This window comes from Empidonax traillii, unplaced genomic scaffold (genome assembly GCF_003031625.1).
Source record: "Empidonax traillii isolate 1590-97213 ecotype Southwest subspecies unplaced genomic scaffold, ASM303162v1 scaffold28:size2823434, whole genome shotgun sequence".
NCBI lineage: Eukaryota > Metazoa > Chordata > Aves > Passeriformes > Tyrannidae > Empidonax > Empidonax traillii.
The window spans coordinates 1644130-1670207 of record NW_020955221.1 but is presented as its reverse complement, the minus strand read 5'-3'; the positions used below and the strand labels follow the sequence as shown (position 1 = coordinate 1670207).

The window sequence follows — 26078 nt, the reverse complement described above, 5'->3', positions numbered from 1 at the left end:
CTGAGCCCACCCTTTAATCCTGAGGTTCATCTGCCGGGGCCAAGCACGCTTGGACGGTGGCAGCGAGGTCCTCAGGACGTAGATGGATTGCCTTACAGGGCTAACGAGCTCCATCTGCCCGGGGAGTGTCCTAACCGGGAATCGAACCCAGATCTCAGCGTTGACAACGCTGCGGTTTAGCCACTGCACCACTAGGGACACTCATTTCATTATAAGAGCAGGTGGTCTCTAAAAGTAAGCTTGAAACCAAATACATTTTGCTCTGTGGAGTTAAAAGCAGGATGTAAAATTAAGCACTGAGGTAAAAGCGTGGTATGTACACATCAACTCTGCAAAGGTAGACCCAGGGAGAACTATTTTCATGCACAAAGTGTACAGATGTTCCTTAATTGTCTGTTACAGAATGACATTTAAGCATCTGCTTAAATCACACCGCTGTTTTTAATTTTTATTTTATAGCTACTCTCTGAAAAGTCTTTATATAGCCTTAAAAAGTTCTGAAAGACCTTTCAGTTTAGTAGTGTGAGATGTTAGCAGTGTGGTGAACTTGCAATAAATCAGTGGCATATCCAAGAAGAAAAATATCCACCACCATCTGTAATGAAGAAAGAAATGTGTCCTAGTTATGAAACAGGACTCAAAGATAGTATTCACTGAGTCATAACTCCACCAAAGTTTATATAGCTGATGTATTTGAAGCTAAGTTGTATAGAGAGATATATCTTAAAATTTGTCAAATGAAGGATTAGTTCTGCTCAGATACAATTACAGCACTTTGGAAAACAAAGATGGAGCACAGTTCCTCCTGAACAGTCTTCAGACATAGAAACTTTTAATATCTCTAATAGCTACCTCAGACAATAGCAAAGTATGTTCTGAGTCTTTAAAATAATTGATATAGAGCCTTACATAATGGTGGTATTGTCCAAGGAAATAAGATCTTCTCTATCATCTTGAATATCAAAGAATACTTGTGAGATCTTCCTATTGTCAGTAGTAGCTGACTGAATTGACAACAGCAATTAGAGTCTGTACATCCTTAAGTTGTAATTTAAAGTTCAATTAACACAGGCTTTTTTTGAGGAACTGTCTGTGATACAGTTTCCTTGTAAAGGTATCCCTGTAAATAAGGAGAAAAGTATCTGAGGGAGTCAGATACTGCAGTCACGAGGGATATGGATCAGGTAAGGAGAAAGTTAGGCCCCTGAACTTAAGGAGAGCAAACTGTCAGTTCTTCAAGGAGAGAGTCAATAGCATCCCTGGAGTGACTGCCCTCAGGGACAAGGGAGTGGAACAGAGCTGGAAGATCTTTAGGCAGGTATTCCATCTAGTTCAAGAGCTGGCAGTCCCCTGGAGCAAGAATTCAGGCAAGGAAGGCAAGAAGAGACAGCATGGCTGAGTAGGGAACTGCTGGTCAAAATAAAGGGAAAGAAGCAAATACACAGACAGTGGAAATGAGGACAGATAACCTGGGAAGAATATATAGAAGTTGTGTAGGGACAGGGTGATGAAGGGCAAGGTAAAGTTGGAACTGAACCTGGGAAAGGATGCAAAGAATCACTAAAAGGGCTTCTGCAGGTATGTTAATCAAAAGAGAAGGTCAGAGAAGGTGTACTCCTCCAATAAGCAATGCTGGAAAACTGGTAACAATGGATAAGGAGAAGGCTGAGGTACTCTACAACTTTTTTTGCCTCGGTCTTCATCTCTTGAGTGGATGGACAGCAGGACAAGCACTGGAGGGGCAAAGTGCTTCCCACTATGAGTGAAGATCAGGCTCATGACCACCCAAGAAACCTGAATGAGAGCACAAGTGTATGGGACCAGATGAGCTGCATCCCAGAGTCCTAAGGGAATTGGCTGACATAGTTGCAAAGACACTCTCTGTGATAGCTGAAAAATCCTGGCAGTCAAGGGAAGTCCTAGGTGACTGAAAAAAGGGAAACATTTTACCCATCTTTTAAAAAGTGTAGAAAGAAGGGCCGTGGGAACTATCAACCTGTCAGCCTGCCCTCTATGCTTGAGAAGATCGTGGAACAGATCCTTCTAGAAGCTACGCTGAGGCACATGGAAGACAGGGAGGTGATTCGAGACAGCGAGCACAGCTTCACCAGGGGCAAGTCCAGTGTTAACAACGAAATGGCCTTCTGTAATGGAGTGACTATATCAGAGGACAAGGGAAGGTCTGCAAATGTTATTTATCTAGAATTCTGTGAAGCCTTTGACACAGTCCCCCACAATATCCTGATCTCTAAACTGGAAGGAGACGGATTCGATGGGTGGATTGCTAGGTGGATGAGGAATTAGTTGGACAGTCACATCCAGAGAAAGTGGTCAACGACTCAGAGTCCTGATGGATATCAGCGATGAGTGGTGTGCCTCAAACGTCCGTATTGAGACCAGTGTTATTTAATATTTTCATTAATACCTTTAATTAATGCCATGGATGAAGGGATCAGTGCATCCTCAGCAAATTTGCACATGACACCAAAATGAGTGGTGTGGTTGTCACATTTGAAGGACAGGATGCCATCCAGAGGTACCTGGTATCGTGATTTATGAATGGTACTCCCCAGTTCAGTGCCCCCACTGAGACTCTCCCAAATCAGATTTGCTTGCTTCCTGTCTTCCTCTCCCTCTTCCTGCTCAAGGAATGAGTAGAGAATTAGAGTCCTAAAAAGTAACAATCATGGATTGAGATAAGAACATTTACTGGAAAGAGCAATAAGATAAGAAAATGAATACTAACAGCAACAATATTGGTAACAAAATGTATAAGACAGAATTATTGATATGGAAAATCGTGACAAGTATTGACTGACGCTTCCCCACAATACCACACCTTCTCCCACTGGAAGGTAATGCCAATTGTATCTTGGGCTACATCAAAAGCAGCATGACCAGCAGCTTGAGAGATGTGATTCTGCCCCTCTGCTCTGGTCTGGTGAGACCCCACCTGGAGTGCTGCATCCAGCTCTAGGATCACCAGCATAGGAAGGACACTGATCTGTTGGAGCAAGTCCAGAGGAAGCCACCAGGGTGATTAGAGGGATGGACCACATCTCCTGTGGGGAAAGGCTGAAAAAATTGAGATTGTTATGCCGGGAGAAGAAGAAGGCTTAGGGGTGACCTAATGGCGGCCTTCCAGTACCTGAAAGAAAGCTGGAGAGGGACATTTTACCTGAGCATATAAACAGAACAGAATATGGGGGAATGGCCTCAAACTACAAGAGTAGATTTAGATTAGATATGAGGAAGAAATTATTTACTGTGAAGTGGTGAGGCACTGGAACAGGTTGCCTAGAGACACTGGGGATGCCTCAACCCTGGAAGTGTTCAAGGCCAGGTTGGATGGGACTTTAAGCCAATCAGGTCTAGAGGAAGGTGTCCCTGTCTATGACAAGGGGCTTGGAACTACATGATGATTCTGTCTAATCTTCCAGTGTAAAAAGAAAAGAAAGCATTCTACTGAAACACCTTTTCTTTTTCTTTTTTTTTTTAAGTAATTAAAAATATAAATTGTGAATATAAACTGAATATATATTTAATTTCAAAATGTAAAAGAAGAAATTCACTGTAATTACATACAGGTTTTACAAGAGACACCAGTATTATTCCCCTTTCTCTGAGAAACTAATATACTGACAGGTGAAATAATGTGCCCAAAGCAGTGCAGCACTGGTGATTGGTTGAGACTTGAGACAGATATTCAGATTTCTTACTGTCATCTTACAGTAGGTTTCCTGAATTTCCTTTGTTGTGCACATTTTATGTGACATAATATTGTTAGTGAAGATCGCTGGTTACAGCATGTTTAATGCCTCACAAACATATAAAAGTTTCAGACATTTCATTTAATATGTATATTCACATGTTAGTTCTTCTTTTTCAGTGAAAGTTCTCTGTATTAAGTTCTGATTTGGTAAAAAACGTTCTTCCCACAGCATTGTATAATGTTTCTCTTATGACTCACGGCTTATCTGACATCTTCCCAAACAAAACTAAAAGAGTTGTGGCTGACCTGATAATAAATTGCACAAGCCAATAAAAAGTGCTACTTGTGTGGGAAGTGAGAGTGAGATTGTTTTTATAAGACTGGACTACAGTACCTCAGAGAATGTCCCTCAAAGCCAAACACTGGGAAGAAAGCTGTGTCAGGATGGATATATGATTGACAGCATGCCTGGGACTTCTCTGCTCTTTAGCTATCCTTGAGAATGCTTGCAGAAAAACAAAACCCAGTTGTGCTGTGGATAGTGTATTTAAACCTTTCTACTGCTATATTGGTAATATATTTCTCTTCAGAGAGACACATATATTTACAAAGCCTTTACAAAGCAATTGTACAATTGTAAGAAAACAAGTTTTGAATTAAATCTTACTTCAGTTGTTGCAGTAAACCTATATCTATGCTGGTTTTTATGCAGTAATGGTTATTAAATACATTATAAAAATCTTTATATTATGAATGCTGTCTCCTGTCTGTGCAATCCTAAGTTAGGTCTAACACAGGAGTGTTTGGGGATTTTTTAATGTGAAATTTGTGACAGGTAGATTTTAAAAACTAAAGCATATTTCACAGCTTTGCTTGAATAAGTATGTTTGCATGACTTAGAGAGCTTTCTTGGCATTAATTCACCATTCCCTCAAATAATCAGTGCTTTTTAAGAAAAACTCCCCAAAAGTTCACTAATTTGAGGGACCTCTCTTGCCTCCCAGTGTACCCAACAGGCATCAGTATTGGGGAGTACAACATCTAAAAAGTGATGTGTTCTTTTGAATGTCCATAATTTTGGATCCTGGGACTCTCTTTTTTCAATGCATACTCGGTCTATAAATCACGTACAAGATGATGTTCTGTGCTTCTGAAACTGTATATTAACATATGATGCTTACTGATTGTCAGCCTTGAAGCCAGCAGATTTAATTTTCTGCATGCATTTTGAGATGATGCTTCTGTAACTCTGCACTTCAGTTGTTGTCTAGTGATACCCTGCTCTCTTAAAAGCTTTTGTTCTCTAAATATTTAACTTGAGCCAAGCTAATTTGGGAACCTGTTACATGATTTGGTATGCTGCATTTCTATGCATAGTGTTCTATTGGACTCTTTACTGGAAACAGAGTCTGAAGCTTAGATACAAAGTGTGGTATGGTTTCTACAGCAAACATATATGCTTTTCAACAAAAAAAAAATTAATCCTTGATGATGAGTTTTGCCAAAGATTACCACAAACTGCAGTTGCCTCCACAGCTTACGAATTAGTTGCATCAATCAATGTTTTTTTTCCATAAGGGAAAGGTTTCATCTGTTCCCTTGAAAGTAATTTTTTTATGAATACAGATAGATTGCTTATGATTTTCAAATGCAAATTTCACTTAAAAGTCTCTAACTTTTAGAGATTTAAGTATTCTGCAAGATGATGTGAGCATTTGCTTTCTTTTTCTTTCCCCCAGAAAAGCAGCTATCTAGTCACTTTTCTAAACAAATTAACTTACAGTTCTTATAGTAATTTTTCACTAATGATCACTTTAATTTCAGATCATTTAAATTTGCTTTCCCTACCAAAAGATTCTAAAATTTTCCTGAACTTTCTTCTCATGTCAGTCCATCAACTCTGGACATGATGAGAACAGACTTCAGGCTGCTCAGGGAATTAGTAAATAAGGTCCCCTGGAAAACGGTTTTTGCAGGTGCTAGGGTCCATCAGCGCTGGTTACTTTTCAGACATCATCTCCTAAGTGCACAGGAGCAGGTAATTCCCAAATGTCGGAAGTCAAGCAAAGGAGGCAGAAAGCTGGCTTGGCTGAACAGGAACACAAAAAACTCCTAGCCTTCTCTCCATTGGGAATACTGACAGATGTAATGGGAAATTGTAATTCTTATTTTATCTTTTGTAAAAACTGATGATTTAAAGCAAAACCTTTTATTAGGTACAGCAGGCTACTGTGAAGTAGTTCAAACATATCATTACAGTGCAATCAAAATACATAGTTTATAACTTGTGGTTATATACGAAAGAAGGGAAGATTTTCTGTCTCTTAGCAGCAGCAAAGTCTGTAATGACAACCAGAATGCTTTTAGCTGAGTAAGTGCAGTTTTTCATTTAACTTCTCAAGAGCTATAGATTTTAATTAGATTAAGAAATACTGTATGATTAAAATCATGGATTATGGAGAATATTCCTTGATATTATTGCTGTGCAAACAAATTTTTTATCTCTTGAGTATTTAATTCCTGTTGGACTTTCTGGTACCTTTTGAAGTGAGAATCCCGAGATGAAAGCTCACTGATGCTATGGTAAGGCAACTAGGCCTGATGTTTGATTTACATATATGGAGGGTTTCTCAGGTTCTGCATTTTCAGTGTTGTCTTCTGCCCATCTTATCTTACATTGAAACCTGCACATATTAACTCATGACAGTTCTCAGCCCTGTCAATGTTGTGATAGAAAAGGGGTTGGTGAACCAACAGGTCACTAATGCCTAGGGCAAGGTATCTTCCATAGTATGTGTTAAAAACACAAGGTACCTAGAAACACTGGAAGATACATATTCATCAAATGAGGAAGAGCATGATTGTCTTGCCTGTGCAGCATTTCAAGATTACAGAAGATTTCTTAACTTCCATGACTCTGAAAGTAGTTCTGAGGTAGCAGAGAATTTTTGTGGGAAGAGCTGAGAGCAACCTCCTTTAATATGTACTGTTCACGCAAATTTCTGCAGTGAACTAGATGATCTTATTCTCTCCCTTTAGAGCTCCTCCACTTTATGTGAGTTCTTTCTTCCTTTCACTTGCCTCCAAATGTTAATTCAGGCAAGCATAACTTTTTTACCAAATAGCTAGGGCTGTAGGATGTCAGAGACCAAAATTTGATTCTCTTCTGTAAAATAGATTTTCTGAGTGAAGTTACAGAGTCACTTGGTTTGTCCAGTGTTGAACAGAATTTTTTCTGGCACAGAGAAAACACTTCTCAGGTATAGCAAAACCAGTAGAATCCTATTAAAAAAAAAAAAAAAAAAAAAAAAAAAAAAAAAAAAAAAAAAAAAAAAAAAAAAAAAAAAAAAAAAAAAAAAAAAAAAAAAAAGGATTTTTGGCCAACTGGCATTATCTGACAAACTGAGAAATTCCTAAACATGTCTATATCTACTCTATACCATAATGGCTGTTACTATTTCTCATTATCATTCAGATACCCTAAACTATAAATATCTTTCTGCAATTATTAAAGGTGCTGATCTTGTGGGTTCTTAACTGTCTTTCCAAAGGGCATCCAGATCAGAAGCTGTTACGTAGAAGATATTGCAGGAAAGAACAAAAACATCATCATACTGTATCATTTGAGCTGTTTAAACAGAGCTCGGATCAGTCATCTCCTTGGTTGTCTTACAGGAGGTGGTCATTATCATAATAGCTTCAGTTTTATTGCTTTTGTCTGCAGTTTGCGGGAGGTTTGATAGCCTCATGAGGAATGTGAGAGGGTTTTAGTTTTTAGACGTATCCTTTGTCAGTTTGATGATGGAGAAGTTTTGCTGCATTTTGTCTGTCAAAATGAAGGTATACATCTCCTCAGCACTAGTGCCTCAGCAGAGGAAAGCATATAATCTTGATAGATTAAACTAGCATGATGATGTAAATGCTATATAAAAATAATCCCAGTGTTACCCAGGCAGACTTACAGCTCCAATATACAAGAGAGAGAAAAGAAAAAAGTAGATACTACTTTTCACACAAAGAATGGTAAAAAGAAGCATTAGCAGCCTCATTTCAAGAAGTGGCTAACTGTGTAAGCTTGTATCATTAGTGGCCCCAGGCCCAATCCAACAGTGTTTTAGAGGTAAAATTTCTTTGGATTTTAAGTAAGATTTTTTTCCTGTGTCAGGACAGCAAAACTGGAACTTGGTATTGTTTTGTGTTGACTTATTTTTCCAGCTTCAAATTTTATGATGATTGTAAAACTTGTTGTTGATAAAGCTATATAGGGCATAATGTCCTTATTTTAGGTTTTCTTCTTATTTAAAACTTAGAGGGTTTTTTTCACTGACACTCCCACAGTATATGAGGAGGAAGCACTCATTTGCAATTCTAACCATTCATTTTACTCTATTTGACAGAAACAACTTTGTATGTTAAGAAAAAGTGTATTGGACAAAATCCAGCTTCACAAAAAAAACTTTCTACAGCAAATAAGAATTAGAAACTTAGCGGTTACTCCTAAAGATAATCTGATACTCATAAAATGTTTGTTATAAGAGCAAGTTACATGCTCTTTTACATTAAGCACAATAATTCTTTCTTCAATTTCCTCAGTAATTTAAAGTAGTATTATCCCTCGATGTGGCTGTGCTGTGGTAAGATAAGCTTGAGAATCAAATGGAAACTGTATAGCAGCAAAGTCTTTTCATGCCCCCCCTGCTTCTACTTAATAAGGTGGGTTATCAGTCTTGAGAGTGGAGTGCACTGCTGGGTTATCTCAGAAAAGGACTCCAGTTGTACTGATGCTGAAACTGTAAAAATAAAAAGTCAGGGTAGCTTGTGGCACAACTGATGTGTGAACAGATTACACTGTGATCAGAAATAAAAGCGAATGTTTGGGTGGCCACCAGGTCTCACTTGTAATGGTTCTTTTGACAGCTCCATGAATAGGCGCTGCTCACGTTTGTTGTGAAGTGCAGGAGACTTCAGGGGCAGCAACCTTTCTTCCCTTAGAAAAAAGACTTTGGCATGTGCATTTTTACCATCTTTTGACATCTTTAAAAGCATATGCAGTTGGCCTTGGTTTTCCTAATTCTCCCTGTGCTTCCCCAACACTTTCCCTTTTCAGAACTGTAATGGTAGTACCAGTTACACATTTCTGTGGTGCTGGAAGGGAGTCTTCTCCTGGCGTCTGTTTTTCCACCACTGGTAGGGCCTTGCTTTCCCATGTGTCTCTTTTGAAATTTCTAACACAGTCATGGTCTACGTATTGGTAGCAGAGAACCTAAGGCTTAAAGAATAAGAAGTGGAAAGTAAGGCTTGAGAACACCACTAATATGTGTGCCCATACATTTTTTTTAATCTGTCCAGATTTGTTGGATACCAAGCTGTTTTTCACATTGTAGTTCATATTTGATGTTCTTTGGCTTTTGGAAAGTGCTGCTGAACTTTTCTATCATGAGCTTCTTTTCATTTTGTACCTCTTGTTTAGCATTTGTCCATCCTTATGTTGGCATAGGGTGTCCGGATGTGAGAATCTTGGATCATAATCATAAGGTGAAACATGATGGATTTGTAAATCCTGACACAACTCATACATGCTTTAAGGAGAAGATACAAAAATGATTTATTCTTCTGGGTCTTATAAGTCACACAGTAGCTGAAGAATTGAGACACAAGGCAAGATGTTATTCACAGTGTTCATGCATATTCAAAACATGGCTTATTTATTGTCCACTGGTTTGCTAAACTTCAAAGTGAGTGACATATTCAGCATAAAGGAAGTATGAAAAATGAGATATTGCAAAATCCAGTATGATTTATCTGTCTCCATGCTTCCTAGTATCATTTCTTTATACTTTTCAAACACAAAAATCCTTGGGTTTGAAGTGCTATTAGCTAATGTGAAAGAGAGAAATACTAGCACTTCTCACACTTATCCATATTCATATATTTTAATTATTATTTTATATTAAAAAACCCTTCTTCTGTATTTGTGTGTGTTGTAATGCCTGTAATATGAAGTGACTACATGATGAACAATTATCCTGCAAATTTCATACCAAAGTTTTACATTATTGTCAGTATAAAAGCTCAAGACAGAAATCATTCTTTATTCTTAGGAGGAAGAACAAATTTTCTCTTTTTTTGGTGCTGTAATGCCAGTGTCCTGTAAATCTAAGTGTTATGGATGATGTACCTATGTAACAGGTGGCATATGATTGTGATGCTGGCTATAATTGGATTTTGTGTGAATAATTTCTGACCTTCCACATTTGCATTTAATTTAGAAGACCAAAGTACTTTCATTTGCGTATTTGGAATGTTCATAGTTAAAGTTTAGCTATACTTTCACTCATTCCTTCTTTCCCAGCTTTCACGAACAACACCAGGTATAATTCATCATGCTACTATGCTATTTGTTTTTTAAATTCCAGCAGCTATCTTCAAGTCTAATTCACCCTCACTATATCTTTATCTAGCAGAAGTGAACTAGTTGAATTTCACCTTTGCTGACAGCACTGGGAGAACAGGTCACCTGGTTTTGCATAATGAGGTCGTCTTCTGAGCAGTGCTGGAAGTAGCATTGTTCCAAATGGTAGCCCAGCATTTGAAGGCCTTCTGGAGCCAGGATTCTTCTAGCCATGAAGAAATAGTTTTTTGCGAAAGACTTCCTAGGGTTTATTTATTCTTGTTAATCAAATAAATGATGTTTTAAACAAAAGGACAATGACTTTAACTCTGGACTACTGCGCTATAGTGGTTAAATATTGATTGTATTATATCGTATCAAACAGCAGCTGATGGATACTAATGAAATGTAAAATCACACAAGATTGACATTGCTTTAAAGTTTTTCTTTCAGAATGTCTAATGTTGTTATCTTTTGGGTTGGTATTTCTGAGATCTGATTAGAACAATGTTACCAACTCCAGTTATTTTTTTATTAATGTGAGAAGGTCAAGAATTCAAGAAATAAGTATATTAACTTGGAGAAGAGAACCTTGACAATGCTAACTTAAAAATTATATTACTTATGAGCAGAATACAGCCTTTGTTAGAGAATCGTTATAGAATCATGGAATCATTTGGGTTGGAAAAAACATTTAAGATCATTGAGTTCAACTGTTAACCCAGCACTACCAAGGCCATCACTAAACAATGCCCCAAGTGCCACGTATACATGTCTCTTAAATATCTCCACGGATGGTAACAAAACCACTTCCCTGGGCATTTTGTTCCAGTACTTGGTAACACTTGAGGCCAAGGACAGGGAGCTGCTGGCCACACTATTTCTGATACCAGCCAGGATGCCATTGGCCTTGTTGGCCACCTGGGCACCCTGCTGGCTTATGTTCACTGTCAACCAGCACCTCTCGGTCCTTTTCTGCTGGGCATCTTTCCAGCCACTCTTCTCCTGCCTGTAGCTCTGCCTAGGACTGTTGTGATCCAGGGGCACTTGATCCTGTGGAACCTCATATAACTGGCCTTGCCCCATTGATGCAGCCTGTCCAGATTCCTCTGCAGAGCCTTCCTAGCCTCTAGCAGATCAACACTCCCACCCAACATGGTGTCATATGCGAACTTGCTGAGGATGCATTTGATCCCATCGTCCAGGTCATTAAGCTGTTAAACAGGACTGGCCCCAGTAGTGAGCCTTGGGGAACACCCATTAGTGATGGGCCGCCAACTCATTCTGTGGGCCCAGCCATCCAGCCAGTTTTCCACCTAGTGAAGAGTGCACCTGTCTCAGCCAGTTTCTCCAGGACAATGCTGTGGAAATGGTGTTGAAAGCTTTACTAAAGGTAGACAACATCCACAGCCTTTCCTTCATCCGTTAAGCAGGTCAGATCTTTAACACGCTGTCACTTCTGCTTTGCTTGATCCTGTAAAGTCAGTGGGAATTTTTCTGCTGATCTGTGTGGTAAATGGTCTGTTCTGGCACCTACAGTCTGTTTGTTAAGAAGCAAGCTTTGCCACCTCTCCGCTGAGATAATTTGTACTTTGCAAGCATTCTAATGCCAAGATGTGGTATATCCTAGCTCATTAATCCACCCTTTTGATAATGTCGTGTAGGGAAGAATGTGTATGTGCTGAAATCTGATTACAGGACTTGGCTTAAGTTATACTCGGTCAATGAGATACCTCGCTGTAAGAAATCTGCAGAGCCAGTGGGGTAAGAGACCCAGCCACGTCTAAAGCTGTCTGTAGGGGTACAGTTTCAGGTGTAATACAGGGTTTCCTTGTTTACTGGCTTTAGAAGGCTGTGAGTTAATAATATTTTTTAAATCATATGTTCATGAGGCATTATCATAAGCAGGAAAGTCTGTACGCTCATAGATTCAGCAGTCTGCAGGTGGTACTCTGATGGATGCCAGGGGCTTCTGCCTGTCAGTGAAAGTTTTGTACAGGCTAGTTTAGGATCTTCTACAAATGGAAGGAGCATTAAGGCAGCTCAAGACCAGGAAAGCGTATGTTTAAAAACTGACAACCTCTGTGTATAATGTCTGCTTGCATGTTGTTTTCAGAAACTAATTTGAATACAGTATTTTAAGGCAAGAAACAACAGTGTAAAAGATTTAGGACTTCTCAAGAATTACTTTTTACCTCAGAGTATACACTGCTAAGCAGTCTCCAAGGCACAGTAAGCCAGTGAAGTATTTAGTAGCATTTCTACCTCGGTGTGCGTTTTACAGCTGACTACAGGTCTGAAGGCTGTGAAAGAATATAGGGCCTAACTTACTCTTCCTCCCAACTCCTGAAAATAAAATTTTTTGGGTGAAATGAAAATATTAATAGCGCAGTTGTCTGCACGATGGACAGTAACTCTGAACACATGGATAATTAGGCTAATTAGTCTCATTCAGTAATTATATTCAGAGGCTATTGCTGTATTTTTATTTGTGGTTGTGATGTTTGAATTTAGAAATTTGAAAACCTCATCTGGTCTACATTTTTTGTTATTTTTTCCCTTTTACATAACCACAGAATAACTTGTGGTAAATTTCATATTGAACATAAATGCTCTACAAAATTTAATGAGCAATAATGGTTTTCTGTGGCTGGGTTTTGGTAGCAGGGGCGTGGGTACAGGGGTGGCTTCTTTTAGAAGCTGCTAGAAGCTTCCTCTGTCTGGTGGATCCAATGCCAGCTGGCTCCAGGATGGACTTCCTACCGCTGGCCAAGGCCAAGCCAATCAGGAGCAATAGTAACACCTCTGTGATAACATATTTAAGAACAAAAGATTGTGGCACAGGAAGAATTCCAGTCAGGAAAGAGCAGGGTGAGAACATGGGAAAAATGAAGTAGACACCAAGGTCAGTGCAGGAGGGGCAGGAGGTGCTCCAGATGCTGGAGCTTTGCCCCTGCAGCCCGTGGTACAGACCATGGTGGGGCAGCTGTGCCCCTGCAGCCCATGGGGAACCATCAGGGTGCAGAGACCCCCCTACAGCCTATGGAGGAGCCCATGCTGGAGCAGGTGGATGCAGGAAGGAGGCTGTGACCCTTTGGGAGGCCCATGATGGAGCAGGGTCCTGCTGGAGACCTGCAGCCCATGGAGAAAGGAGCCTACACTGGAGCAGGTTTTTCCTGGGTAGGACTTGTGGCCCCTGTGGGGGACCCACACTAGTACAGCTCATCTGTGAAGGACTGTACCCTATGGAGAAGTGACCCACAGGACAGCAGTTTCGTGAAGAACTGCTGCCTGAGGGATGGACTTATGTTGGAGAGGTCCATCAAGGACTGCCTCTCGTGGGAGAGACCCCATGGGTAGCAGGGGAAGGACTCCCCTCTCTGAATAGCAGCAGAAATAACTGACTGCAACCCCCACTCCCTGTCTTGCTACACCACTGGGGAGGAGGAGGGAGAACATGGAAGGAAGGAGGGGTGAGTTAACGGTGTTTTTGTTTTATTTCTCACTTTTTGGCTCTTATCCTGTTAGTAATAAATGTAAATAGTATTCCCACTTTGAGTCTGTATTGCCCATGGTGGTGATCAGTAAGTGACCTCTTCCAGCTCTTAACTCATGAATCCTTTGCTGTTTTTTTTCTCTCCTGTGTCCAGTTGCAGAGGGGAGTGGCTGTAGTGAGTACTTGGCATCCAGCCAGGGTCAGTCCGCTACACAGATTGACATAAATGGTCACACATGCTTTAATATCCCATGCAGACTACAATATGTTTACAACCTGAAATTCAAGACACATTTTAATACTTGCCATGGGAAATATTGGGAGGAGAAAAAAATAGATGCTATTTTCTCCTCTACTGTAAGGTGATTGTCCTTTAAAACATTTTCCATTAGGTTATTTAAAATGGAAAAGGTATCCTATGCATTTAAGAGCTTTATTTTACAGGTACCCCACTTCTCATTCTGTAAATACCTTTTGATGAAATGTGGTACCTCTGGGATAGAACATGGCACAAAACAGATCAGTGCCTAGCAACATGATATACATGTTTTTAAGAAAACAGATGAAAGAAGAAGTGGGTCTGTCCCTGATCGGTTGGCACAGAACATCAGTTAAAATTACTTGTGCCATAAAATGGAAGCTGATTCGCATGTGTTACACCAACTGAAGATCCTATCTCCTTTATACTCTATTTTCCTTGCTCTTTTCACATCCCCCCCTCTCTTCCTGCCAGATAGTACTCTTTTGCAGGTAGTAAGTAGTAACTTCCACATGTTTTACAGAAGCTGGAAAGTCCCCATGCATGTGGCAAGGACTGTATGACATGCCTAATGTCAGCTGTGTGCTGTGAAATGGATTCAGTCCAGAGAAAATATAGAAAATATAGTCCAGAGAAGCCTACAGATGTGCAGGCAGGCAGTCCATGGGAGTGGGTCACAAGGGCTGCCTTTTCTAATGTGTCAAAGACCAACATGGACTTTCTCAGTGGGATGAGACAGTTTTAAACTATTGCTGTGTAGCTGAACTTGACATGAATATGCAGCTGTCTTTCTAAAAAGTCACTCTTAGGATGTCTCTTCATCTACATTAAGATGCTGAAAGAATCAGGTGGCGTTTTAGCACTGAGTAGTATATTCCCATGTCTGTATTTCTGCACTCTTAGCTGTGAATTATGTAGGTATGGTTTTATTCAGTGTGTGCTGTCTAAAAGGTGAGATTGCCCATTTTTGAGGTGGGACGTGCCTCTGGTGTGATTTAGGAGGGATGAAATGGCAGCGTTAATAAAATCTTTCATTTATTTTTTATGTAGATTCTGTATTTATTTTATTTTATGTAGATTCTGTATTTATCTCTGAAAGTAAGCTACCAACATGTGCATGTGCACATCGGAATCTACCTTGCCTGTTTTGTTTTCTGCATGGGCTAATGGAGTTTGAAAATACTTTCATTATGGATAATGGACTTCCAAACATTGGCAACAGGGAGTGACATAACAATGGATTAACTCTCAGAAGGCAATTCAGAAAAGAATCTGTTGTCTCTTTTTGTATTTTTGTATCAATTAAGAATTGTAAGCAATACCACATTTGCATCTTCCAAATCCGTTTTTAAATTTCAAGGACCTCAATTTCAATGAGCATGCACAGGCAGTTCTTGAAGACTTCATAATATTTTTTAAAAAAGTTAATGGAATCTAATAGCTTTTTAAAACTGAAGTTACTAGTTGCAATAGTTTATTCTCATATGATGTTAAAATTATAGGAAAATATAACGAGGGTGAAAAGCAGCAACTGAATTCATATGTGAAGAGGAACATTCCTCTTTTCTGCGAAACTTCAGGTACATATATAATTTGATCCACAATGGCTCAGAGCTTCAACTGCTGTGAAAGACTAAAAGACTGACTGTAGAATACTGAAATTATCTTACGATGTTCAAAGGTGTAGATTTTTACAAGTTCTTTTACCAAGGACCTGTGGCCTCTGCGTTTTTCTTTTCTGTTGTGGTTTTGGTTTTGTGGTTTTGGGTTTTTTTTTAATTATATTTTCATTTGGAGTGCATCAAACAGATTGTGTATTAACGTAAGCAAAAAAAGGCCTATTTCATTCTTATCTCTCAAAAATATGCGTATCCCTCTGGTAATCAGACACTGCTTTGTAAATTAGGTGAAAACTTACTGAAAGGCTTTCATTTCCCTTTGTCACAGGAGCCTCCTTAGAGCATCATTATCTTGAATATCAGCTAGAACCATAGACCCATATTACTGCAACTAAAACAGTTTGTTGTGTTGATCCATGTTGCATTATGATCAGAGCTGACAGTAGTCATGAGGCAGTTAGTCACATCAGTGCTATAGTACAATTCATTTATAGGGGGATATTATGGTCATTTTTCTCATTTCTTCAGTACCTGTTACAGAGCAGTACCTATTAGAGAGCAGCAGATTCAGCTCTGCTTTTGCTTAATGCAGATATATTTGTGTAACTGCCTGCATGTTATGTGCTACTGGTGAATTGCAGTTGTATTTAGGTCAGAGCTGAGTCTTGTGTCTCTTGTTTGTTTATACAGGTTTTGTTTCTTTACATTTTAAAATGACCTTTATCATTGGTAGCTGATACAGTGTTGAAAGGATGAAAATTATCATCTTCAGATTTAAATATTAATCCTCTAAGGCTGTGGCTCTGCATTCATTTTGGTAGTAAGGAACTGCTCTTCCTCCCCAGCAGGGACTCTGACAGAACTTCCGTGCTGAACTTGCTGTGGCTGCAGAAGGAAAGCTGCCCCTGTTCCTGGCCACTTCACCATGCAGCTCATGCACAGAACAGTATCAGGCAAAGTGGTGCCACCAGTCATTTTCTTCTTATATCCATTTCATAACTCCATTCAATCCTAACTCGTTCAGTACCCCTTCTCTTCTCCTGTGTCATTTGTGTATATCTCAGAAGCACAAAAAGGCACTCCACCATTTCAGTCCATCAAGGGCATCACCCCAGAAATGCCCAGAGGCTGTCTGAACATTATTGTTGTACTGTAATGGTCTCCAGCCCCTGAGAACAGGCCAGTGCTTTGGCAAATATTGCTCTTACACAGTGAGTGTGAGACAGGACATGAATTTAAGGGGAGGGCATTCAGTGTAATTAGTACTTTAGTGCTCGTGTGAAAAAGTCAAAGCTTAAAGCAGATCTCAGCCATTTCTAAATGTGCTACTGTCAAACTGAAAGTGTTGCATGGGTTTGGGTTGCTCTTTATGGAGTGTTAATAAATTTTCAACATACCAGCAGTGTAAGAAAATGCACAAATAGTTTGGAGGCATTTTGCTGTGCTGTATAGACTACCTTTTAGACATGGTGGCAATAGGAACAGCAGAAATAAAATGTGCATCAGTACTAGCAATAGCTTACAGACATACTGTTCCCCGCAGACTCCTTTTATTGTCTCCTCTTAGACAGGTAACAATTAATTCAGTGACAGATTCCAGCAAATACACTTTCAAATGTAGCAGGGGCTACATTTGTGGCAGGGACAAGTTCACAGTAGCACAGTTAGTACAGCTGTCAGTGAATCATATTTAAGCCACGTTTTGTTCTCTTGGCCTCTTGCAGCTTCTGAATGTTCCCCACATTCTCACATTTCCAGGTCTTAAGGACTAGGATGATTTTCACCCAGCAGAATGCATATAGGCTAGTGTACTTTATGTAGGGTTATAAAATATGCCTTAAATGGGATCTAATGGCTGTAAATTTTTAATGTTGTTATTTTACCATGTTTTTTTTCCTAAGTATACCCTATTTATTTCTGCTAAACTTTGATTCATTCCTGTATTGAGAAAAAAAAGTCACAATACCCTCAAAGCTTTAATGCTCTGTAAAAATGAACAGTTGATTTGCCTAACAAAGTCATGTGTAGTAGAGTCTGCTTTACCAGTCAATATTGTTTTCTCATTGCTTACATAATTCTGATCAGACATTTGGACTCTATATTTTGTAGAGATCTTAGCAAGCTGTAGACTGTGCCCTAGCACTCTTTACTTGCTATGCCTGCCTGTGTTACTCCAGTGTTTTTAGAGTTGATGTTTAGCACGTATAAGTCAGCTGGATCAGTAACCAAGACTAAACATTCTTCATGATGAGTGAGTGTGAAATCAGCCTCCTAGCTGGCAGCTTAAACCACTGCTGCAGGAAACACAGTTTTGTGCTGAAATGGAGTAGGTGAGTGCAAGCAGTCTGGTGACTATCACCTGGAGCCAGATTGGGTCTGCTATGTGGTAAGGTATGCATGGGCCAAGTGAAGCAGAGGGAAGAAAGAGATCATCTGTTAATCTATGTAGTTGGATGACAGATGGGTCATGATCCATAAGTGTGCTGTACCTTGGCTCCAGATTAGGATGCTAGCTGGATGTACACAGCCATTGTCTGTGTTCTCTTTCCCTATTTTTCCACTCCATGTATTGTCGTATTGTACATGGTTTTAAGATCCGCAGCTCACCTGCTTTAAAGCACAGAAACAAAACTTAAAGCTGCAATTCTGTCTATCCAGAGGAAGCAGCTTCCCCTGAAAGCCTCATAAAAATTGCTTTGCAGACATTAGAGCAGTATTAAAGTTTGAATGAATATGTCATTTCATTACATTCTCTTTTTCAAATACAAAACCAGTATTTATTCATGGTAATAGAGTTTGATATTGCCAGAAGCTGGCAACTGCTAGCATCACAGAAGAGAAAGCTGGTGCTGTGCACCTTCCTGGGCAAGAAATTGGAGAACTCAAAAAGTTATTACCTTCTTTTCATAGTTTTGCCCTTCTCTCACACTTAACTTATCACCACCCAGCTGAATGAGAGGCTTACACTGAGGAAACAGGCAGCTACCAAATTTTTTTTGCAATCTAAGAAATACAGCACAGATGTCTTCATTCTCTGTGGTGGTGCAGTGTAGGGCAGGGCTCCCACTACTGCTGTGTGGCGAACTTGTAAGGATTATGGGCCTGAATCCAGATCTCTTTGCAGAAAAGTAAAAAACTTGTGGGTATTTGATTACCCACAGGTCTCCTAAAGGAACTGAGTGATGGTGCTATTGTCATCAGAAGTAGAAATAATGTATAGGAATATATTCTCTGCTCCTTTTCTGTACTGCAAAAAAGTAGAGATTGGCATGTCTTCCAGCTAACACAGCCACCTTTTTAATACCTCTTGGTCATACTGGTGTCCTGCTGGGACAGAGAGTGTTAAAAAGGGCACACAGTGTTCTGACTGTCCTCAGCTCTCTGCCAGCTTTTGAACTTCTGCCATCTTCTCTTTGCCAGCTCACAAGGCCACTCTAAATTACAAAGGTGCTGGGGTTATGACCAGCTTTTCTGGCTGAACTTAAACTTTGCAGAGAACTGCCCTCCTGCAGTGTGTGTGTATAGTAAATATGTGAGACTTCAGTAATAAGTTTAAAGGCATCAAATTAATTCTCTTGGTTATTGTGGTTACACTGCAGTGTCTCAACTATCAGTACAATTCTGGCATCGAAATGTATAACATTGCTTTAAATTTTTGTCAGCTTTAGAGTAGTACCTACCTCATCTGTCACAGTGGGCACCTCTGGGCAGGGATTCTCCATACAGAGGTACAGCACAGACCAGTACTACACCAGCACTTTCTCAGCAGTGTTTTCCCTGCCCTCATCCTGCTTTTTTTCAATTGCCAGAGGACAGCTTCCAGTGTAATGCAGTGGCATTGCAGCAGAGACTCTGCAGTAACTCCTGTCAGTGCAGAAACTTGTGGCATGCTTTCGTATTGTGCACTAGAGCTGAATGTGAATCACTCCTCCTGTACTGTTGGATTGCAGGAAATCTGCAGAATGGCCCTTGCTAGTAGTCAGAAATAAAAATTGGATTGGTCGAAGAAAGGATTGTTCCAACTACCCTCTTTCCTCCCCTTTAACAGCTTTAGCTGAAAATGAAAAAAATAAAATGAAGCTTAGAGATAGGTTCTAAATAAGGAGAGTAAGAACAGGGGACAAGCTCACAGTGCGTATTTCTTACCATGTAACAGTGCTGAAGGTTGGGATCCTGATCTTTATGTATCCTTCTTGGGGAGAAATAGTTCCACTGAGATTTATTAAGTTTTGCTTTTGCTCCACTGGTGTTACTGGAAATCCGATCCCGCAAAGAATTTCATTTGTGACTTGACAAGCTTTAGCAATGGCTTGTCTTTTGCACTGACAGTTGCTGTGTCTTATGTATGTCACATCTATAGCCAATTTCCCTGGTTTTCTGACCTGCCTTCAGACTGTTACTGGAGCTCATAAACAGGTCTATAGACCCTACTATTAGATCCTGTGAGGACTTGCAAGGCCAAGCTATTGTATATATATAAAGGGTATTTAGAAGATGCTTTGTGAGAGAAGAAGGCAAGCCTTTTAGAGTCCAGTCATAGCCTTTCCTGCTTAAGTTTCCAAAATTCAGTTTACTTCCTGGTCTTTGAATAATGCACTTTATTGTTCACATTCTGCATCCAGTAGTAGAGTCAAGGGAACTTTTAAGCCTGAATAAAGCTAGCCAGCCTGTGGCTAGTGTAGTGGTGTGGTGGAACAGGCCAGTAAACAAAGATTTCTAGAAGAAAAAAAGTTATTTCAGTGTTATCAGGGGAGGGAGTGTATTATTTTCTGATTAAATATATCTACTGAGTGACAGAAGGGAAAAGGAAAAGATAATCTCAGGCATGCCTAGCAGATGCTTACCTAAAATATATCGTGAACATTTTGGTTAGATATGCTGCTGATGGCAAGCAGTAGCAGGTGCAAATTATTGCTAAGGATTTTCCCCTGTGCTTTGCAAGTGTATTTCTTCATTTTACCAAAGAGAAATAAAAAGTTCAATGGCATAATCAAAGTCTCAGTGCAAACAGGAGATAAAAAATTAAGTTCCATGGAGATTCTTAGATCTCTCATTTTTTTCACTTTTGTCTTTCACACTGTCTTCATGATCCATTACAGCTCCTGTGGTAGCATTGGAGCCGCTGTGCTCCTCTGTACTGTAAGGGTAGGATCTTCTGCTGCTGAGCTCCAGATGGCATAGTGACTTACCCTTGTGGCTGTACAGCTGAAGCAGAGAATTTACTACTGAAATGTAAATGGGCATTACTGTATCTTTAAATGTATATAAAGTTGGAATCCTATTTTCATTTTACTACTGGCAGAGACTTTTTCTATATTCTCATGCCGTGTCCTACTGACAGTCTGTATTTTGCACAATTGGTTTACAAATTAGAAGAAAAATAGAATAAAAATCAAATAATTTTGAATGCAAGGCCGAGTGTGATAAGCTTTCCATGTGAAATACGTTTAGTGGAAGTTTACTGGGGTTCGCTCAGTTTCCCTAACAGATGAGTACAGCGTAAATGTTAGGGCTAATCACACACTTCTGGCTACTTGTGAGAGTTATCACATTTATTGAGTTTCCTGAGGCTTTCCAAAACTAATGATACTGGCTTATTTGGCTTGTAAATCAGGACTTCCCTTGTCTAGATGGCTGTTCTGGAAAACCCTTAGCAATACTACTCTGCCTCAGCTGAAATTAAATGTTAATTTCCTTTTCAGTACCGGATAAGATGCTGTGAACCAACACTGATAGTCTTTACAGCCTCTTTGAGTTTGAATGATACTGTCAGGCACATGGTGTGACTCTTGTACAGGGCTAAGGGTTGGACTCCGTGATCCTTGTGGATCCTTTCCAATTCAGCATATTCTGTGATTCTGTGAAACCTGCACCATGTGTACACAGACTTCTTCCCATTAAAATGTGTATTTCTCACTACTTTGTTTGGAAGTCTTCCTTGTGCTTGCAAAGCTCACAGGGCATCACAGCATTTTAGAGCTTGTTTGAAAATTCTCAGCAAACCTGAAGATATTTCTGTCACTGCACTTCCTGGCAGTGACAGGCTTAAGTCAAAAAGGTAAAAATGGCATGGAAGAACTATAGAAACCTATGGAAGAGATACTGAGTAATCCAGAATGAGAAATCAATGGGATGACTTGCATTTAATGAGCATGAACTACAGAGACTTATTTTTCTGTATTGTGAATCGGTAAGCTTCATTCGTTACTGTGTTCCGTCAAATTAATAATTTTTTTCTTTCTACCACCACATCCACTGTATGACGGTTTGATAGGACCATACTGTCAACAACCTTCTGTTTAGGGAAAGAAATGTTATGTGGTGGAAATGTATTTGTAGCTATGAATGCATTCAATAAGGAGACTATTACTTTTCAGCCTTACTGTGATATGATAACTTTGCAAACAGCATTCAATTTGCATAGTAGGGAAAGACAATGTATTGTGGTGGTAATCTGTTTAAAGCTGTTTTTCCGCTTCTGTATAGAAGTGTAATGGTAATGGCCAGTCTCTTCGCGAACGAAGAACCGGGGAAGGTCTTTCCACCTTCCAGCCTGTGCATTGGATTTTTTAGGTGAGACACAGTGTGCGCGGAACTGAGCCCACCCTTTAATCCTGAGGTTCATCTGCCGGGGCCAAGCACGCTTGGACAGTGGCAGCGAGGTCCTCAGGACGTAGATGGATTGCCTTACGGGCTAACGAGCTCCATCTGCCCGGGGAGGGGCCCCGACCTGGAATCGAACCCGGGTCTCTGCAGTGACAGTGCAGTGTATTTTCCCCTGGACCACCGGGGGCTCCCATAGAAGTGTAGCTGCCATTTAAACATGCTGCCAAATGAGTATTTAATGAAATTAATTGAGCTGGAAACTCAGGTGAATACTAGTATAGTTTAATGCTGATCTTACTGGATTTTCAAGTTTAGGTAGTTTCATAGGTTTTCTGGTAGCAGTTGTTTGACCTATGAATTATTCAGAACTCTGGTACAATACAGATTCAGAGCTCTGGTACAATACAATTCAGAGTACTGAAGCAGATGAAGAGATGACAGCATTAGAGTCATATCTTTAGAGGAGTGGTGTATAAGATATTAGATCGTCAGTGTATTCTGTAAAAGGCAATGAGGATTTTCGGGATATTCATAGTGACTGCACAGGCATATTTTGTCCTATGTGACATTCTGCACAATGACACAGCAGTACACTAAAAAAAAGGGGCTAATTGCACAAATATAGGAAAAATCGAACAAATGGTTTCATAACTAAGACCTAACAAATTTTGTTGTTTCACATGAAATCCATCTACCAAACCCCATTCCTGTCATTATTATATTCCAGCTCCTGTCAGCATTTGCCAAAAACTTTTTAATATTAACTGTTATAAGTTAGTTTAAGAATTTAGACAGCTCAATTCCAATTAAAATTGATAAATTTATTAAGCAAGCGATAATAAAGCAAACAGCGCTGGGTGGTCTGGGGGGCAAGTGCCCCGCCCGAGACACACACACATTGTTGGAAAACTGTGCTTTTTGTACCCTCTCCATATCAGTTGTTGAATATTCATTCATTGTCCATTTGTTGCCTTAAAAGGCAACTTTCCTGCTTTGGAGGTGGGGGTTACCCCCTGGCTGATTGTCACCTATCTCCCCTGGGCTTGTACAGGGGGGTCTTGCATCATCCCCACACTGCAAGGCCTGGAGGGCCTCTCTGTATCCACATGGCACAGAGAAATATATTTTCATTTATAATTTGTTCCCTGTTCCCGGCTGCAAAAGATTCCCTGGTGTTAGGTCCAGACAGGACCCTTCACCTTACAGACTCCACGGTACGCCTAGAAGTTAGTAAATATACAGAAATAGTTCTTTTATTAGTACCCCCTTTTTATTTTAATTTGCTTGGAATAAAAACCGGTGCCTTCACTTATCACATTAACTGCCAGGAAAAATAAAAGAAAAAAGTTTATTTTTTCCCAAAGTGTAGGAATCATGCCAATTTTGTTGTTCCTACTGAAACCATTCTGATCATAAGGTGTTGAATTCATATGCTACCTGAGTGGAAATGAGGTCTTTATAAAATTTGAATTTGCTCTAAGGGACATAGCACTGGTTTTCAGTTAAATAAAATATGGAGATCCCAACAGTAAAACATGATATTGTTAGGGGTTGAAAAGTCTGTATATTTTTGGTTGACAAAAATGTTTTCATGACATTCCCTCCTCCCTTAAAAGACCTTTCATTCTGTTGTAAAGCAAAACTAGAATGTTAAAACCTTGAAATGGCTTGACAAATGAGATTTTCAGTTCCTGGTTAGCAATAGCTGTTAGCTGGTGATGTTCCTGACTGCTTCTGAAATGGCTGGCACGAGAGCAGGTCCTGAGCTGATGTAAGCTGGCGTAGCTTCATGACCTGTGATAATCAAATCTGACAATCTTAGGTACTGATGGAGTAGTAGCCTTAGTGAAGTGCTTTAACATTTGATTTGGAAGATGAATATAAACAGACTAAAAAATATCTCTAGATTTAGTCAATACAATGATGTTACAGATGTGGGCTCTGTTGCAAATGCTTAGGCTGCCTTTCTCAGGCCCACTGGTCCCACTGACCGCTCTAGATTATGGTGGTCTTGCGAAGGGGGTTTAATATCCCCTTTGAGCAGATTACTGCCTTCTGTCCTAAGGGGCAAGAACTTGTAAGGGTTTAACTTGTTTTTGCCTTAAATTTAAATTCTTAATTTGAGTTCTCATCTCTGCCTGAGTGTCTGTGGCCTTCAGGAAAAAAAAAATCAAAACCAAAGAGTATTTAAATTTTTAAGTGGGATTTCTGTTCAGCTGTGCTTTTTCTGAGGTCTATCAGTGCTTTTCCAAACCAGATTTTTGTCTGCATAATGGAAGGGAAGATAGTTCATTGACAGTCTTTGATGTAACTATCCTGAAAGAAGAGTCTTCTTCAGCTCCAGAAGGGCTGAAGACTTAACAGCTCATCTCTCCCTTTGTTTTACAAATTAATTTTCTACTTAGCACGTAGTTTTGTTAGTCACCTTAGGTGAGTGATTCATGATGGTGATTCTGAGCTAATATTGACAAAGTGACCAAAAACCAAAAGCATTTTTAGAAGAGAGGGATGACCTGCCTTTTTGGCTTTAGGCTGACAACTCTGTACATTCCTCAGTTAGAGTAATAATGAATATGAAGGGAAGGAGCAATTGTTATGGTATATAGATGTGATTTGGGACATTTAGGGCATCTCTGGGAATGAAAAGCTATGTCTTTGCAAATCCTCATCAACTGTGAAAATACCTCAAAGTGATGAAATGTAAAGCTACAGTCAAAAAGGGCTGCGAGATTAATTACCTTTGGGTACTTTGTACCCCTAGAGTTGAACTACAGTTATTAGAAATCTATTTTAAATATTTAACTACCAGCATATTAGCCTACTGTTGTTTTTTGTGGTAGAATGCTCCAGTGCAGATTTAGTCATATGTAGTAGGATGTCCATTTGCAGAAGATTGATTCATGAAACTGAAAATAAATAGTACCTGTTATAGCACTGAATCTGTCCCTTGTCCACTGCAGAATGGCTCCTAACAGTACCTTGTTTGACTTCTTGTGGGGATTCACTAGTCTTGGTAAGGCACAAGTTCAGTAATACAGACCACACAAGCTCATCTACATTCATAGTATTGATGTTTCACTAATGTGCCGTTTTGGCTACTAATTTGCAGGATGCTGACAGAAAACAAACAGCTGATAGCTATTTCCTATTGCACAGATAATTACAGCCTGCATTAGTAAGTGCTTGGCTATGATGCACTTCCAGCTTTGTTGTTGTGAACTGGAGTGAATTTAAAATTATTCAAATGTTTGGATTTTATTAATGTCATGTGAGTGATTGACTGTGGGTCTTCTTCCTCTTTAAACTAAAAAAGAATTTATAGAAATGAGTTACCACAGTCATTGAAACCAAGAGGAAAAACAATTTCTTTTGTTTCTCCTTGTTTATTACTGGAGTCACTTCACTGAAATCAGTAGTTAAAAAGTCATATGTCTGATTAATTTCTTATGAAAAATACCATCCCAGTAAAAGATGGGAGCCTTTGGACTGGATCCAAAGACTGTGAGTCACTGGATCATGTGTACCTGACTTAGCTGTGGAATTATACCACTGAAAGACTTTGTGACTGACAATGAAATTGCTGAAGTCCACTTTGAATGGTGTCTCATAGCAGTTACCATTCAAATCTGTTACTGTCAATACTTCTGACTGCAAAGGGAGACATGATCAGTTGTGTTTCACTAGATCAGAGAAATGAAACAGTAGCATAGGAAAATTTTCCAATTAGTTTTCAAATTGAGTATTTTAGGAAAAAAACCAGAGTATTTGCTAAAGACATGACACCAAAAATCACTTTCATTCTGTCCAGATATGTCAGTTGGGTATTTTATATATAAGTCGTGTGACCCTCCAGCTCCTGCTTGAGTATATGAATGTAGGGGTTTTTTTAAATCAATCTCTCTCTCTCTCTCTCTCTCTCTCTCTCTCTCTCTCTCTCTCTCTCAATTGTATTTATAAACTCTTGATTTTTGCTGGTGAAGGTTTGCTTGCAGGTT

At 39.5% G+C, this 26078-nt stretch overlaps 1 protein-coding gene across 2 annotated transcripts in view; it reads left to right on the top strand.

Annotated features, from left to right (window-relative positions):
* SH3GL2 (SH3 domain containing GRB2 like 2, endophilin A1) overlaps positions 1-26078 on the top strand; it is an 88444-nt gene that overhangs the window by 43731 nt on the left and 18635 nt on the right. The gene's annotated exons all lie outside the window — the stretch shown is intronic.